The sequence below is a fragment of the Budorcas taxicolor genome, chromosome 15 (assembly GCF_023091745.1).
Source record: "Budorcas taxicolor isolate Tak-1 chromosome 15, Takin1.1, whole genome shotgun sequence".
Taxonomy (NCBI): domain Eukaryota; kingdom Metazoa; phylum Chordata; class Mammalia; order Artiodactyla; family Bovidae; genus Budorcas; species Budorcas taxicolor.
The window spans coordinates 37,004,648-37,022,598 of NC_068924.1; the positions used below are offsets into that span (position 1 = coordinate 37,004,648).

General features: G+C 39.2%; 1 pseudogene; it reads left to right on the top strand.

Annotated features, from left to right (window-relative positions):
* Window positions 1-288: 288 nt before the first annotated feature.
* On the top strand, window positions 289-1,149 carry LOC128059815 (F-actin-capping protein subunit alpha-1-like; annotated as a pseudogene).
* The last annotated feature ends 16,802 nt before the right edge of the window (window positions 1,150-17,951 follow it).

The following is a 17,951-nucleotide window of genomic DNA, read 5'->3' on the forward strand; positions in this document are numbered from 1 at the left end:
AGGAAAGAATCTTAGAATCATGGCTATGTCAACAGAAACCTCCAAAACAGAAAAGCAAAAAAAACAAAGTAAATATCCAAGGACTAGGGGACAGCTACAAAAGGTGTAACATATGTGTAATAAAAATATTAGAAGAAGAGAAAGAGAAAGGGAAAGAAGATATATTTGAAACAATAATGACTGAGACTTACTATGAATTAATGTTAGACAGCAAACCATAGATCCACAAAGCTAAGAGAATATCAAGCAGAATAAATGCAAAAAACAAAATCCAGGGAGCAGCCCAAGATGGCTGACTTCGAGGATCAGGTGTCGGATGAGGAGAAGGTATGCATAGCTGCTAAATTTATCACTCATGCACTGCCAGGGGAATTCAATGAAGTGTTCAACGATATCTGGCTACTACTTAATAATGATAATCTCCTCAGGGAAGTGGCAGCACATGCATTTGCCCAGTATAACATGGATCAGTTCACGCCTGTGAAGATAGAAGGATATGAAGATCAGGTCTTAATTACAGAACACGGTGACCTGGGTAATAGCAGATTTTTAGATCCAAGAAACAAAATTTCCTTTAAGTTTGATCACTTATGGAAAGAAGCAAGTGACCCCCAGCCAGAAGAAGTAGACGGAGGTCTGAAGTCTTGGAGAGAATCCTGTGACAACGCTTTAAGGGCCTATGTGAAAGATCATTATTCCAACAGCTTTTGTACTGTTTATGCTAAAACTATAGATGGGCAACAGACCATTATTGCATGTATTGAAAGCCACCAGTTTCAGCCTAAAAACTTCTGGAATGGTCACTGGAGATCAGAATGGAAGTTCACCATCACACCATCTACAGCCCAGGTGGTTGGAGTACTTCAGATTCAGGTTCACTATTATGAAGATGGCAATGTTCAGTTGGTTAGTCATAAAGATGTACAGGATTCAGTAACTGTTTAGAATGAAGCCCAGACTGCCAAGGAATTTATTAAAATCATAGAGCATGCAGAAAATGAGTATCAGACAGCAATTAGTGAAAACTATCAAACGATGTCAGACACCACATTCAAAGCCTTGCGCCGGCAACTTCCTGTTACCCACACCAAAGTCGACTGGAACAAGATACTCAGCTACAAGATTGGCAAAGAAATGCAGAATACTTAAAGGCTGAATGTAGGATTCTTCAGTACATGGAAAGAAAGGATTCAACGTGTGGTCATATGATAAATAAGTGATTTATAAACAAGAGTGATATTTTGCTAGGGCTTTCAAAAGTTAACAGGTTTTCTAGCCTAATAGAATACTGTTGAACCTAGAGCACTGTCTTGATTCTTTTGTGTTTTCTGCCTTGTAATTTTGTTTTCACTATACCTAGTTGTAAATTTTTCTTTTTTAATTCTGCCACATTTAATGATGGAGAGAGATATCTACCCTGGAGTCATTTTACTGTTTAGAACATTTTCCTAGCCATGAAGCCCTGTTACTGACATAGACAGGTAATATATTCAATACTTTTCCACCCCATCCTTCAAAGTACTTCTGCTGTTCAGTGGTTTTTACTGATTAACCAACAGCTAAAGAGGCTGTGCTGCAAACTGTAGCTGAATGGAAGATACATTCATCCTTCTCCCTCCAGTTGCTTTGATCATCATTTATAACATCTCTTAACTGTAGTTTCATATGTTTGGATTGGGCTTTTCAGGTTCATTTTGGAGGCCAAGGAAGTTTTCTGGAAATTCCATCATAGCCAACTTCTCTGGGGAAGTTGTTTTTAAATCCAAAGACTTGAACCACATTCCCTACATCAACATGTTTGCTTTTTCCCTTTCCCTCATTGTCTCCTTCCCACCTAGTACCATTATAGTTATAGACGTGCATTTTTAGAAGAGTGTTTTCTATTTTTATTACTGTTTTTGTTAATATTCGAAAACTGCTGACATACTAGGGGTATACTAGAGTATAAAACTTGAAGAAATGCAGATGTTGAAGGAATAATAGGTATCTTTTGCTTTAATACTTTGTGGCAGGATTGTATTATAAGTGAATGAATCGAATAACTATGTTAATCACAAAAAAAAACTAAAAATGAACCAAAGTGAAAAGGATAACTTTAAGGCAGTATCTTTCAATTGTAACCTGCTATATAAGGGAATACTAGTGATTTGTTCTAAATAGGATGTAATACTTATTCCAAATTACTCTTCCTCCGTCCTGCCTGCCAACTCAAATATAACTGTGATATAGCAACCCTTCCCAGGTTTATTGGCAGGTACAGGTATGATCTCAGAATATACAGGTGACATAGATATGATATGACAACTGGTAATGGTGGATTCATTTACATTGTTTACACTTCTATGACCAGGCCTTAAGGGAAGGTCAGTTTTTTAAAAACCGAGTAGTGTCTTCCTCCAAACACACGTCAAAAAAGAGCTGTTTGTGTTTTGGCTTTGTTTTTGCTGAGTAATACAGTCAAGCAAGAGTTTATTTTTAAGTGACCTGTTGATTTGTGTTAGCATTTTTGTTTATTTCAAATAAAATATATTTGTATTACTTGTAAAAAACAAAACAAAACAAAAAAACCAACCAACCAAATAATAACAACAAAGAAACCCCTATAAGTAGACACACAATTTTCAACTACAGAAAATCAAAGATAAAGAAGCCAGAGTTTAAAAAGCAACTTACCTATAGAGGAAAAAGATGAAAATTACACCTGACTTTTCCTCAGAACCCACGCAAGCAAGAAGAGAGGGAAATGAACTATTTAGTGTTAAGGGAAAAAGAAAAAAAAAAAATCCCATCAACCTAGAATTCTGTACCCTTTGAAATTATTCTCCAAAAGTGAAGGCAATATAAAGACTTTCTCAGACAAATTAAAATTTAAGGGGACTTCCCTAGTGATCCAGTGGCTAAGATACTATATTCCCAATGCCGGGGGCCTGGGTTCAATCCCTGGTCAGGGAACTAGATCCCACATGCTGCAACTAAGAGTTCACATACCATAACTAAAGATCTCACATGCCACAATGAGTACTGAAGATCCCATGTGCCACAACTAAGACCCATCACAGTCAAATAAATAAGTAAATATAAATATTTTTAATAAATAAAATTGAGGAAACTTGTTGCCAATAGACCTGCCTTACAAGAAATGTTAAAAGAAATTTCTTTAGAAGGAAAATAATACAGGTAAGCAACTCATATCTACATAAAAGAAAAAAGCATCAAAGAAAGAATAAGTAAAGATAAAATAAAAGTTACTTGATTGTCAAAAAAGATTTTCCTAATTATGAAAATATCATATTTTACCAAACAAGGTCCTGGGTGGAGAGCATATAAACAACTGTTACAAATAATATTTGCAATGTATGAATGATGTGTGTGATATAACATAAGTGAACCCAACTATTCAACTATTGTCCACATAAGAATGAACACGAAATGATAAAACAAGAATGCCCCCACGTGGCAGCAGTCATGGGAGATCGAATCTCAACCAGGAATCAACTCTTCCCACTAAGGCAGGCAGAACTGAATCCCTGTGTTGTCACTGTAACTGGCAGAATGCTGATCACCTAGATACACAAGACAGAGTGCTCAAATTAGAGAAAGGCAAGAAACCACAGGGCCTGGCCAGTGCAAAGATAGGTCATTCCTAGTGCAATTAGAAATTACACTTTACAAAGTATATCGAAAGTAACAATACTCCTTAGAAGTACAATTGACAAATATCAGACTCTAAATGAATTTTAAGCGTGATTAAGAATTGATGCAGATTAAGAATTGATCCCCTGATACAAGGGAAAAAAACCCAGGGAAATGATAACCATATTTAACATGTTCTGAGAGTTTTGAGAGTCCAAAACACCTGGATTCTGGAGCCAAGTTGCCCGGAATTGAACCCTAACTCTGCCACCAGCTAACTGGTGCACAGGGTGCACAGGGATAGTGAGTCTTAGCATCAGATATGAGCCCAAGTAATCAAACTATATATAATAAAACTTTCTCCCAGTGAGAAAGTATCTTTCAAGATAAAGTATGAGCTGAAAAGGAAAAGTTCACACCAACTTTTACTTCCCCCTCAACATCTCTATGGCCTTGCAAACGGGCTCAAAGCAAGCAAGCTTCCATAGTTTCCCCAAAACCTGCTCCTCTCATGGTCTTTCCATCCTAGTTAATGACAACTCCATCCTTCCAGTAGCTCAGCCCAAAATCCCTGGAGTCAGCCTGGAATTCTTTCTCTCATACACACTGTATATCCAATCCAGCAGTAAGTTCCAGTTGACTCTGCCTCCTAAATATGCCCTGAATCTGCCATGACCCATGTTCTCCATTGCTACCACTCACTCTCAGCACTTCCTGCCATGACTACTATCATAACCTCTAACTTCTCTCCTTGCATCCACCCTCACACCCTCCCCAGGGCCCCTCAACAACTTGTTTTCAATGTTGCAGCCAGAAAGTCCTCTTGCTCTGCCTCATTCTCTCTTATCACATCTGTATCACGTATCACATTTCATTCTCTAGTTTTATTTATTATATTTTGTTACTGTAGGCCTCCTCTACTAGAATAAAAGTTTCACAAGAGCAGGAACTTTGTCTGTTCTGTGCACTGTTAAAATATAGAGCACTCACGTCACTTCTCTGCTCAAAACCTTCCATAGGTGTCCTTTGCGCGCAACATGTCAAAGTTCTTATCAGCCCTGCTAGTTATCTCCACAAACTCCCACCTCCGCCCGGTGCATATTGTGGCCATTCCACCTGGCACCCCTCCCCCAGGTAGCCTCAGGACATGCTCTTTCTTTTCCTTTTAGTCCTTCACATTTCAGTGACATTGTGTCTGCCCAGTCAGTCCAAATTCAATTCCATCTCATTCACAAGACTTCCTAACTTTTTTCTTTCTTCATTTTTTTCTCAGGAGTCCACCCAAACCCATGTCCATTGATGCCATCCAACCATCTCATCCTCTGTTGTCCCCTTCTCCTCCTGCCCTCAATCTTTCCCAGCATCAGGGTCTTTTCCAATGAGTCAGCTCTTCACATCTGGCGGCCAAAGTATTGGAGTTTCAGCTTCAACATCAGTCCTTCCAATGAACACCTAGGACCCATCTCCTTTAGGATGGACTGGTTGTATCTCCTTGCAGTCCAAGGGACTCTCAAGAGTCTTCTCCAACACCACAGTTCAAAAGAATCAATTCTTTGGCACTCAGCTTTCTTTATAGTCCAACTCTCATGTCTATACATGACCACTGGAAAAACCATAGCCTTGACTAGATGGACTTTTGTTGGCAAAGTAATGTCTCTGCTTTTTAATATGCTGTCTAGGTTGGTCATAACTTTCCTTCCAAGGAGTAAGCATTTTTTAATTTCATGGCTGCAGTCACCATCTGCAGGGACAGGCATTTGGAACATTTACTATTTCCTGCTCATTAGGGCTAAATAATGTGATGTCATCAATATATCAAACCAACGTGATCTTCTGTACAATGTCCAGATGATCACACTCTTTGGATTCCTATATTGTGACAGAGGGCAGTCACAGATCATAGAATAAATTCATAAATATGGACTGATTATTTATCCCAAATGAATGAAAACTGTTTGTGATACTCCTTACTTAAGGGCATTGAAAATACTGCATTTGTTGAATCAATAACTATATAACAAGTATCAGAACTGTATCTCTTTATAGTTTGATTTGCATTTCTCAGGGAAGCCTGGCATGCTGCAATTCATGGGGTCGCAAAGAGTCAGACACAACTGAGCGACTGAACTGAACTGAATAATTAGTGATGCTGAGCATGTTTTCATGTGCTTTTTGGCCATCTGTATGTTTTCTTTGGAGAAATGTCTGTTGAGCTCCTCTGCTCATCCAAAAATGTATAAACTATAAATGCTGGAGAGGATGTGGAGCAAAGGGAACCCTCCAACACTGTCGGTGGAAATGTAAATGAGTACAGCCACTGTGTAGAACAGTATGGAGGCTCCTTAAAGAACTGAAAACAGAGCTACCATATGACCCAGTGATTCCACTCCATATATACCCAGAGAAAACCATAATTCTAAAAGATACATGCAGCCCAATGCTCACTGAAGCATGATTTACAATAGCCAAGACATGGAAGCAACCAAAGTGTCCACTGATAGAGGAATGGATAACGAAGACGTGGTGTATATAGATAGATAGATAGATACACACACATGCACAATTGAATATTACTCAGCCATAAAAGGGAACTAAATAATACCATCTGCAGCAACGTGGATGGACCTAGAGATTGTCCTACTGAGTGAAGTAAGTCAGAGAAAGACAGATATCATATGATATTGCTTATGTGTAGAATCTTTAAAAAGGGTAAAAATGAACTTATCTACAAAACAGAAATAGAGTTATAGATGTAGGAAACAAACTTATGGTCACCATAGGGTAAGCATAAATTGAAAGACAGGGATTGATACATACATAGTACTATATATAAGGTATATAGCTAATAACCTACTGTATAGCACAGGGAGCCCTACTCAGCACTCTGGAAGGGCATATATGGGTAAAGAATCTAACAGAGTGGATAAAAGAGCAGATATAGGTATATGTATAACTGACTCATTGTGTTATACACTCAAAACTGAAACAATATGTAATCAGCTATACTCCAATAAAAATTAATTAATTTTTCAAAACAGGAATTATATCTTTTAATCCTTGAGAGTCTTTAATATAAGCTATATTCTGAAGAAAAATTCCACAGCTTTAAAAATGTTAGATTAAGCTTGTTAATTGTATGATTAAGATCTTCTATGGATTTTTCTTAATTACAAAATCTGTCAAGAACTAAGATATGTTGAAGTCTCTTATTACTATTGTGTTATCAACTTCTGTCACTTTCTCAGAGATTCTAATTAAATAGATATGAGGTGGAACCTAGATTTATGTACTTTTAAATAGCTTCCTGTATAATTCTAATGATCATTCTTTACTACTGTGGCACACCATTATGGATGAAATTGATTCATTCATTCAACAAATATTTATGGAGTACCTACTATTCCCAGTACTCTAGACACATTGTTTGTCGGTAATACATGTGTTAACAATGTACATAAACAGTACAATTATCAAAAACAGGAAATTAACATTGGTATAATATTTGTCTAGAAGTTGATCTTTATCTTCCTTTTTTTCTTTTCTTAGTTTTTCTAGTAGCTTTTTCATTTCACACTATTGTACAATCTCCTGCTAGAAACCACAAGCACAAAATGGTTACAGTTGAAATTTTCTCTGTTCCCTACAGTAAATGTACCAAAATGCATTTTTGTCCTTTTGCATAAATGTCCCTTTAATCTTTTTTGCTATAAAATTTTTATTCACAAGCTGATATTTTCCTGAACATTTATCTCATAATATAAGTCTAATATTTGTTCCAGATTAATATGGATAGAATCTACTTGACTTTCCTCCCTATTTATTCATCAATATACTAATCTTTCAATTAGCACTTGAGCTAAATGGATGGATTTTACAGTAAATATTCCCTCTTCTATTACTTAGCTACCTATGGCAAGTAGGTGTGTGGGTGGGTAGAGGTCTGTGTCTATGTAAACTTAGAGTCTGGGAAAGAAAATTGCATTTTTTTTGAATTATTAAAAATCTTTCATTATTATCCATTTCATAGAATATTACCTATTCTATGGAGGGCACTCCTAAAATGTATATTTATTTTATTGCTTCTGATATAGAATCTATTTTCAACATTGACACTTCTCTTTAAAGGATTAGTGTACATTTAAATTTGTGAAAAAATGAAAGTATTAGTCTCTCATTCCTGTCTGACTCTTTGTGACCCCATGGACTATAGCCTGCTGGCTCCTCTGTCCATGGGATTTCCCAGGCAAGAATACTGGAGTGGATTGCCATTTCCTTCTCCAGGGGATCTTCCTGAACCAGGGTAAAGAGTCTGCGTTGCAGGCAGACTCTTTACCATCTGAGCCATCAGGGAAACCTGTTTTTCTGGTCTACCTTCAATGAAGGTTCATCTGTAGATTTCTACTGCTTAGGAAGTTGCTGCTAAGTCACTTCAGTCGTGTCCGACTCTGTGTGACCCCATAGACGGCTTAGGAAGTTAGGTCAGAAAAACAGAATGATACTATTTAGTCATATGGTTCTCTTCCAGCATCCCCTCCACTCAAAGAAGATGTTTGCTGTCCTTCCTGCAGCCCACTCATACCACAGGTATCTGCTCTTCTAGTGAGAAGTACCACAGGAGTTTTGCATCATCTCCACCCACTCCCTCAGCCCAGCCCACGATACTCTTGAGCAGGAGAATCATGTTCCTTTCTTGGCATCCTTTATCCAGACATTATATCAGGAAGATGAAGCCTGCTCTAGTTTCAGCACTAATGAAGTTTTCTTTTTCTTAGTTCGTTCTCCTGCTTCTTTTCAGTAAACATTAGGCATGGATAAATGAACACTTAGACCACCATCTTTCCCATTAATCCCATTACTTGTATAATCAGAAACAAACAAAAAGCTTTTTTCATTTTTGAAAATAAAATCCATTAAAAAATATATCTAACAGTAATTCCAATTCCAGGAAATGGGTTTTTCCACTGAACAATATGGCTTTCTTCTGAATGTGTAATTAATGGGCTATCATAATTTCTTATCACATTTAGATATAATAAGATACTCAAAGCATCTTGCTGGTATGAAGATTTTTCTGCCATTAACTTTCCTTTACATCATATACCAATCATTCAATAAAAAGAGCACCCCCAGGCTTCCTGGTTGATGCAACCCACTCTGTACTGGATTCCTCACCCTGTTTATTAAATGTTTAAAATTAAAAGCTATTTGTAAGTGTATCATTTGATCCAACACAGCTTGTCATAGCCAGAGTTCAGTTTATGGATAATCTGTTGTGATCAACACAGCTTAAGCCATATTTGCAACTGAATTTAAGCCTGAGAACAATCTTCAAAACATTTTCACTCATTGATCCTAATTCCTCTAATTAAACCACGTAGAGTATTAATAATAACAACAAAGTTTCTAAAGTTCATTCAAGATTAATGTTTAAAATCTGAGAATTTTTAAGTTGGCATTTACAAAGCAGAAATGCAATTCTCTTCAATGAAATGCATACTATATTGAATCATCTCTACATAGATAGATATCAGTTTGGGAATTAGATTTACCTAGATGCTGCTGCTGCTGCTAAGTCATTTCAAGTCATGTCTGACTCTGTGCGACCCCATAGACAGCAGCCCACCCGGCTCCCCCGTCCCTGGGATTCTCCAGGCAAGAACACTGGAGTGGGTTGCCGTTTCCTTCTCCAATGCATGAAAGTGAAAAGTCACTCAGTCGTGTCCGACTCTTAGCGACCCCATGGACTGCAGCCTACCAGGCTCTTCTGTCCATAGGAGTTTCCAGTCAAGAGTACTAGATGGGGTAGAAATAAAACCATATATCCAAACAGAAGGATCTTTTTCTAGTTTTTGCTTTGTTTTTAGTAAGAAACTAAAAATAAAGACTACTCTTCACTCTTTCAAGAATCTGATTTATCTCTAGTTCAAAGGACTACTTTGGAAAGGGGTGTAAGAGAATGCACCTGGGGTTAAAAACTAGCTGCTTATGCAGACTCTCATAAAGTAACAATACTGTTCAAGATTTTGGTTTCCTTTCCGGGTTTAATTTTATCTATGAATCCAAACTGGTGGACCTCAAATTCTTAAAGAATGATACATAATAGTAGAAAACCATGGCTATGAAGCACAGTAAGATCTTCTAAGTTCATAAAAATCTACTAATTTGCAATAGAGTGTATACCTTCACCATGAATAGTATATTGTGTATGCTTCTTGGCAGCTGGTTAATCAAGGGGCAAATTTAGAAATTAAAAATTACATGGCAAGCACAGGAACTGTATAAATCGGAGAGAGAGTTCATTCAAGTCATGGTAAAACCTAATTTAAAAAATGAAGCTAGATCACAATCATACATCAAAAACAAAGATTAACTCAAAATGGATTAAAGACTTGAATGTAAGACCTGAAGCTATAAACTCCTAGAAAAAAATACACATACCTTCTTTGACATGCGTCTTAGCCATATCTTCCTAGACATGTCTCTTCAGGCAAGGGAAACAAAAGTAAAAATAAACAAATGGGACTACATCAAATTAAAAAGCTTTTGCACAGTAAAAAGAAAGCCAAAAAGACAACCTACCAAATGGGAGAAGATATCTGCAAACAATTTCATAAGGTGTTTATATCCAAATTATATAAAGAACTAATACAACTCAACAACAATAAAAACAAATAATTGATTCAAAAATGGGCAGAGGATCTGAATAGAAATTTTTCCAAAGAAGACACACAGAGGATCAACAGGAACATGAAAAGATGTTTAATTATTAAGGAAATGTAAATCAAAACCACAGTTAGATATCATCTCTTGCCTGTTAAAATGGCTATAATCAAAAAGTCAAGAAATTGAAAGTGTTGGTGAGAGTGTGGAGAAAAGGGAGTCCTTATACACTGTTGGTGGACATGTAAATTAGTGCAGCCACTATAGAAAACAGTATAAACAGCCCTCAAAAAGTTAAGAATATAAGTGCTTTATGATTCAGCTATCCCACTTTTGGATATTTATCCAAAGAATCAAAAACACTAATTTGAAAAGATACATGTGCCCCATGTTCATCATGGCATCATTTACAACAGCCAAGGTATCAAAACAACCTAAGTGCCCATCAACGGATGAATGGATAAAGAAGATGTGGTATGTATATACAATGGAATACTACCCAACCAAAAAAAAATAAAAAAGATGAAATCTTGCCATTTGTGACAACATGGATAGATTTTGAGGGTATTATGCTAAGTGAAATAAGTCAAATGGAGAAAGACAAATACCACATGATTTAATTCATATGTGGGATATAAAAAACAAAACAAAATAAATGGACAAAACAAACATGTAAATACAGAGAACAGAATAGTGGTTAGCAGTGGGAAAGGGAGTGGCGGGTGGGCAAAGTAGGTAAAGGGGATCAATTGGTAGAGTGACCGATGGAAATGAAATTTTCGGTGGTAAGCACACTATACGGTATACAGAAGTAGAAATTTAATGTTGTTCACATGACACATATAATGTTTTAAACCAGAGTTACTCAATAGTATTCTGACCACCACATAGCACTAAGATAACCAGCACCATTCACTAGTTTTAACTACCCTCTTTCTAGGATGCAACCTGGTTAATGGGTCTCTATAATCTTACTCTCACATGCTAGCACTGTGTAAAGCAAGAGGCAAAGAATGGTGTTTGATGTTTTGTTTTCCCTCTGCTGATTCTAGATGTCCAAAGATTCCAGGGTCTCCTGAGATTATTAAGCAATTACAGATTTTCAAGGATTCCAGTTACAGGAGCTTTGAAATCCTCCTCTTTGTGGGCTGTTCTTGTGCTACTACCATGGAAACAGACATCTCATTATTTTTTAACACGTCAGCTTCAATGTAACTGCGATAAAAAAGAAGAAATTCTTTTTTCTGTGAACACAGCAAAATAATGTGACTTTCAGTCAAATAAAATTTTATTCACAACCAAAGGTCATGATAAAATTCTTAAAATTATCAAATTGTCCTGGATCACACAGCTTGCAGAGTATCATTTATATCCTAGAAACTAGTATATAGTGTGTGAAGCACCCCCACTTGCCAAAAAAAAGCCAACAGGATCATGGATTTGCCTTCTGTTCTTCTGATGAAAGCATACAGTACATAAAACTGAATATTACAAATACCTCCAAGCAGTGATTCCCAATCTTTCTAAATATTTTTTGTTCTGTGTTTCCCTCAGCTTTTAAATCAGTCCCTGGGACCTGACTGGTCATCAATATACACTGAATGGATGAATGCATAAATGAATGAAAATTTCAGTGGATTCTCACACAATAGCAGTGGCAGTATTACTGACTTCATCTTAAACAATTAATGAAGCACATCAGTTCATTTCAGTTCAGTTGCTCAGTCGTGTCCGACTCTTTGCGACCCCATGAATCGCAGCATGCTAGGCCTCCCTGTCCATCACCATCTCCCGGAGTTCACTCAGACTCACGTCCATTGAGTCAGTGATGCCATCCAGCCATCTCATCCTCTGTCGTCCCCTTCTCCTCCTGCCCCCAATCCCTCCCAGCATCAGAGGCTTTTCCAATGAGTCAACTCTTTGCATGAGGTGGCCAAAGTACTGGAGCTTCAGCTTCAGCATCATTCCCTCCAAAGAAATCCCAGGGTTGATCTCCTTCAGAATGGACTGGTTGGATCTCCTTGCAGTCCAAGGGACTCTCAAGAGTCTTCTCCAACACCACACTTCAAAAGCACCAGTTCTTCGGTGCTCAGCCTTCTTCACAGTCCAACTCTCACATCCATACATGACCACTGGAAAAACCATAGCCTTGACTAGATGGACCTTAGTTGGCAAAATAATCTCTCTGCTTTTGACAATACTATCTAGGTTGGTCATAACTTTTCTTCCAAGGAGTAAGCGTCTTTTAATTTCATGGCTGCAGTCACCATCTGCAGTGAGTTTGGAGCCCCCCAAAATAAAGTCTGACACTGTTTCCACTGTTTTCCCATCTATTTCCCTTGAAATGATGGGACCAGATGCCATAATCTTCGTTTTCTGAATGTTGAGCTTTAAGCCAACTTTTTCACTCTCCTCTTTCACTTTCATCAAGAGGCTTTTGAGTTCCTCTTCACTTTCTGCCATAAGGGTGGTGTCATCTGCATATCTGAGGTTATTGATATTTCTCCTGGCAATCTTGATTCCAGCTTGTGTTTCTTCCAGTCCAGTGTTTCTCATGATGTACTCTGCATAGAAGTTAAATAAACAGGGTGACAATATACAGCCTTGACGTACTCCTTTTCCTATTTGGAACCAGTCTGTTGTTCCATGTCCAGTTCTAACTGTTGCTTCCTGACCTGCATACAGATTTCTCAAGAGGCAGGTCAGGTGGTCTGGTATTCCCATCTCTTTCAGAATTTTCCACAGTTTATTGTGATATCCACACAGTCAAAGGCTTTGGCATAGTCAATAAAGCAGAAATAGATGTTTTTCTGGAACTCTCTTGCTTTTTCCATGATCCAGCAGATGTTGGCAATTTAATCTCTGGTTCCTCTGCCTTTTCTAAAACCAGCTTGAACATTACGGAGTTCATGGTTCACGTATTGCTGAAGCCTGGTTTGAAGAATTTTGAGCATTACTTTACTAGCATGTGAGATGAGTGCAATTGTGCAGTAGTTTGAGCATTCTTTGGCATTGCCTTTCTTTGGGATTGGAATGAAAACTGACCTTTTCCAGTCCTGTGGCCACTGCTGAGGGTTTTCCAAATTTGCTGGGATATTGAGTGCAGCACTTTCACAGCATCATCTTTCAGGATTTGAAACAGCTCAACTCGAATTCCATCACCTCCACTAGCTTTGGTCATAGTGATGCTTTCTAAGGCCCACTTGACTTCACATTCCAAGATGTCTGGCTCTAGATTAGTGATCACATCATCATGATTATCTGGGTCATGAAGATCTTTTTTGTACAGTTCTTCCGTGTATTCTTGCCACCTCTTCTTAATATCGTCTGCTTCTGTTAGGTCCATACCATTTGTCCTTTATTGAGTCCATCTTTGCATGAAATGTTCCCTTGGTATCTCTAATTTTCTTGAAGAGATCTCCAGTCTTTCCCATCCTGTTCTTTTCCTCTATTTCTTTGCATTGATCACTGAAGAAGGCTTTCTTATCTCTCCTTGCTATTCTTTGGAACTCTGCATTCAGATGCTTATATCTTTCCTTTTCTCCTTTGCTTTTCGCCTCTCTTCTTTTCACAGCTATTTGTAAGGCCTCCCCAGACAGCCATTTTGCTTTTTTGCCTTTCTTTTCCAAAGGGATGTTCTTGATCCCTGTCTCCTGCACAATGTCATGAACTTCATTCCATAGTTCATCAGGGACTCTATCTATCAGATCTAGTCCCTTAAATCTATTTCTCACTTCCACTGTATAATCATAAGGGATTTGATTTAGGTCATATCTGAATGGTCTAGCGGTTTTCCCTACTTTCTTCAATTTGAGTCTGAATTTGGTAATAAGGAGTTCATGATCTGAGCCACAGTCAGCTCCTGGTCTTGTTTTTGTTGACTGTATAGAGCTTCTCCATCTTTGGCTGCAAAGAATATAATCAGTCTGATTTCGGTGTTGACCATCTGGTGATGTCCATGTGTAGAGTCTTCTCCTGTGTTGTTGGAAGAGGGTGTTTGCTATGACCAGTGCATTTTCTTGCCAAAACTCTGTTAGTCTTTGCCCTGCTTCATTCCACATTCCAAGGCCAAATTTGCCTGTTACTCCAGGTGTTTCCTGACTTCCTACTTTTGCATTCCAGTCCCCTATAATGAAAAGGACATCTTTTTTGGGTGTTAGTTCTAAAAGGTCTTGTAGGTCTTCATAAAACCGTTCAGCTTCAGCTTCTTCAGCGTTACTGGTTGGGGCATAGACTTGGATAACTGTGATATTGAATGGTTTGCCTTGAAGACAAACAGAGATCATTCTGTCATTTTTGAGATTGCATCCAAGTACTGCATTTCGGACTCTTTTGTTGACCATGATGGCTACTTCATTTCCTCTGAGGGATTCCTGCCCGCAGTAGTAGATATAATGGTCATCTGAGTTAAATTCACCCATTCCAGTCCATATTAGTTCGCTGATTCCTCGAATGTCAATGTTCACCCTTGCCATCTCTTGTTTGACCACTTCCAATTTGCCTTGATTCATGGACCTGACATTCCAGGTTCCTATGCAATATTGCTCTTTACAGCATCAGATCTTACTTCTATCACCAGTCACATCCACAACTGGGTATTGTTTTTGCTTTGGCTCCATCCCTTCATTCTTTGTGCAGTTATTTCTCCACTGATCTCCAGTAGCATACTGGGCCTGTGCACCTAATGACCTGGGGAGTTCCTCTTTTGGTATCCTATCATTTTGTCTTTTCATACTGTTCATGGGGTTCTCAAGGCAAGAATACTGAAGTGGCTTGCCATTGCCTTCTCCAGTGGACCACATTCTGTCAGACCTCTCCACCATGACCTGCCCGTCTTGGGTTGCCCCACAGGCATGGCTTGGTTTCATTGAGTTAGACAAGGCTGTGGTCCTAGTGTGATTAGATTGACTAGTTTTCTGTGAGTATGGTTTCAGTGTGTCTGCCCCCTGATGCCCTCTTGCAACACCTACAATCTTACTTGGGTTTCTCTTACCTTGGGCATGGGGTATCTGTTCATGGCTGCTCCAGCAAAGCACAGCCGATGCTCCTTACCTTGGACGAGGGGTATCTCCTTAACACCGCCGTTCCTGACCTTCAACGTGGGATGGCTCCTCTAGGCCCTCCTGTGCCTGCGCAGCCACCGCTCCTCGGGTTGCTCCTCCCAGCCGCTGGCTCTGGCCTCGGGAGTGGGTGGCTCCTCTCAGCTGCCGCTCCTGCCCTTGGGCTCGGGGTGGCTCCTCAGGGTCACCGCCCCTGGCCTCGGACGCGAGGTGTCTCCTCCCGGCCGCCGCCCCTGACCTCGGACGCGGGGTAGCTCCTCCCGGCCAGCACTGACCTTGGACGCAGGGTAGCTCCTCTCGGCCACTGCCTCTGACCTCGGACGCGGGGTGTCTCCTCCCGGCCGCCCCTGACCTCGGACACAAGGTAGCTCCTCTCGGCCGTTCCTGCGCCGTTGCAGCCTGGCACTCTAGGCTGCTGCCCCTGACCTCTGACGTGGGGTAGCTCCTTTCCACCGCGCTTAGTGCGCCGGCTCGCCGCCACCTGGTTCCTAAACCATCTGAAATAATTCCTTGAAACCCTCATGGTCTGCAGTCCAAAGGCTGGAAACTACTGATATCAAGAGTGTTGTTATTCCCATATAATCTCAAAACCAGAAAGTTATCTTAATGTATCTAAATATTTACTCTCACTCAGATCTGGCCATTTTCAAACAACTCAAATCGTGTGTTTCCACAATTTCTTTCCATTGGGCCCAGCAAGAATTTTCTGATAAAATATTTCAAATGGGAGTTAAATTCTCAATGGGACTCTAGTTGCCCTGAGAGCACAGACATCACTCTCATTGCTAAAACACAAGTTTATAGTATAGTGGTTGGCACATAGTAGGTATACAATGACTATTTGTTAAATAATTGTTGAATTCCTGGATGTGTCAGAAATACACCAATGTCTTAGAGGCAGGAATCCTAGAGAGATTTAGGCATTGAAAGCATGTTGGACTTTGAATAATTTTTAAGGGCCTTTGAAATAGTATAAAACAAACCTAACAGCCATATTTCAGGCAATCATTGTCCCAGTGGAGTCTCCTCTAAATTAAATTTCCAGTTCCTTCAACCTTCTTTTATATGATGTGACCTTGAATCTCTTTATTATCCAGAATCAACATAACACTATAGTTTAGAATAAAATGTGTATATCACTTCTCTTATCCTAAATCCTCACAGTCCTAAATACTGTAAACTAAGATTTCATTCATTCCTTTGAAAACAGCATTTAATCTCAACTTTGGTTGCAAGTAGTAGAAAGTCAAGTGACGTGAACTCAAGCAAAAAGAAATTCACTGCAAAGGTAAGGGGTTTTGTGCAGAGGACAATAACTGGGATTAAAAATCTTATTGAACCACAGTGAAAAGTCAAACAGTCCCAAGAGACAACTAAGACAAAGACTAGCTCCTTACGGGACTCTTGCGACAGGAAACACGGGCATTGTCAGGTGCCATACGTGCATCTGTGTGTGTGCACTCAGTGTGTCCGATTCTTTGCCACCCTGTGGACTGCAGCCTGCCAGGCTCCTCTGTCCATGGAATTTTCCAGGCAAGCATACTAGAAAGGGTTGCCATTTCCTACTCCAGAGGATCTTCCCAACCCAGGGATCCAACATGCATCTCCTGCATTGGTAGGCAGATTCTTTACCACTGAGCCACCTGGGAAGCCCCATCAGGTGCTGTACTCCTATCTCAAAAACAAAAACCACTCTCTCTTCTCACAGTTCCCTGTGGCAGATCCCGGGAACAGACTTTGATCAGTCTTTGTCAGGTACCATCAGGGCCAGTTGGCTGTGGGTAATTCATTTCAACATGACCAACCTAGGTTTAACTATGTATTATTTCTGCTCCCAGAAAGTAGAGGTGACAGTCAGACTATCACCCTAGCTGATATTTACTACACTGTCACATTACCAACATATCTTAAAATCAAGAGTAACTAAAGCTACTAAACATTTTTCACAAACGCATCTATGGAGCTATGTCATTCTCAACCTTTCTACATATGCTCAGGTAGCTTTTGGAGACCAAATTGCAAAGTGTTACATTTATTTGTTTTATGTTTGATTTACTAGAGAGAATTTGTTTCTTGAGACTCTATTCACATTCATTTTTTCTAGCCTGATCAAGAAATGCCAGTTCTCCAAGCACTGGTTGAGAGAAAACATACCACATTAAAATAGAAGGAAACTGTTAGACTAATTAATATACAGAGAAAGACACTTTACAAAAGATTCAGTATGTAAAATACATAACTATATGATTGTACAGTATATGGTATTTTTCATGCTATGTTGTATGGTAGAAATAGAATTAATTGACTCAGTAGAGACAGCCAGGAGGAAGCCGCTGTACAGTGCAGGGGGCTCAGCTCAGAGCTCTGTGAAGACCCAGAGGCGTGGAAAGCAAGGCTGGGCGGGAGCTCGGGTAGGTGAGACATATGCACACTCACAGCTGGCTCACAGCACTGTACCATAGAAACTAACACAGTATTGTAAAGCAATTATATTCCAAGTAAACAAACCAGTAGATAAATGAGGGTCTTATTTGATGAGAATTTCTGGAGTATGGGGTCAACCTGTTGTTTCCTCTACTGACATGGTCATGAACAGCA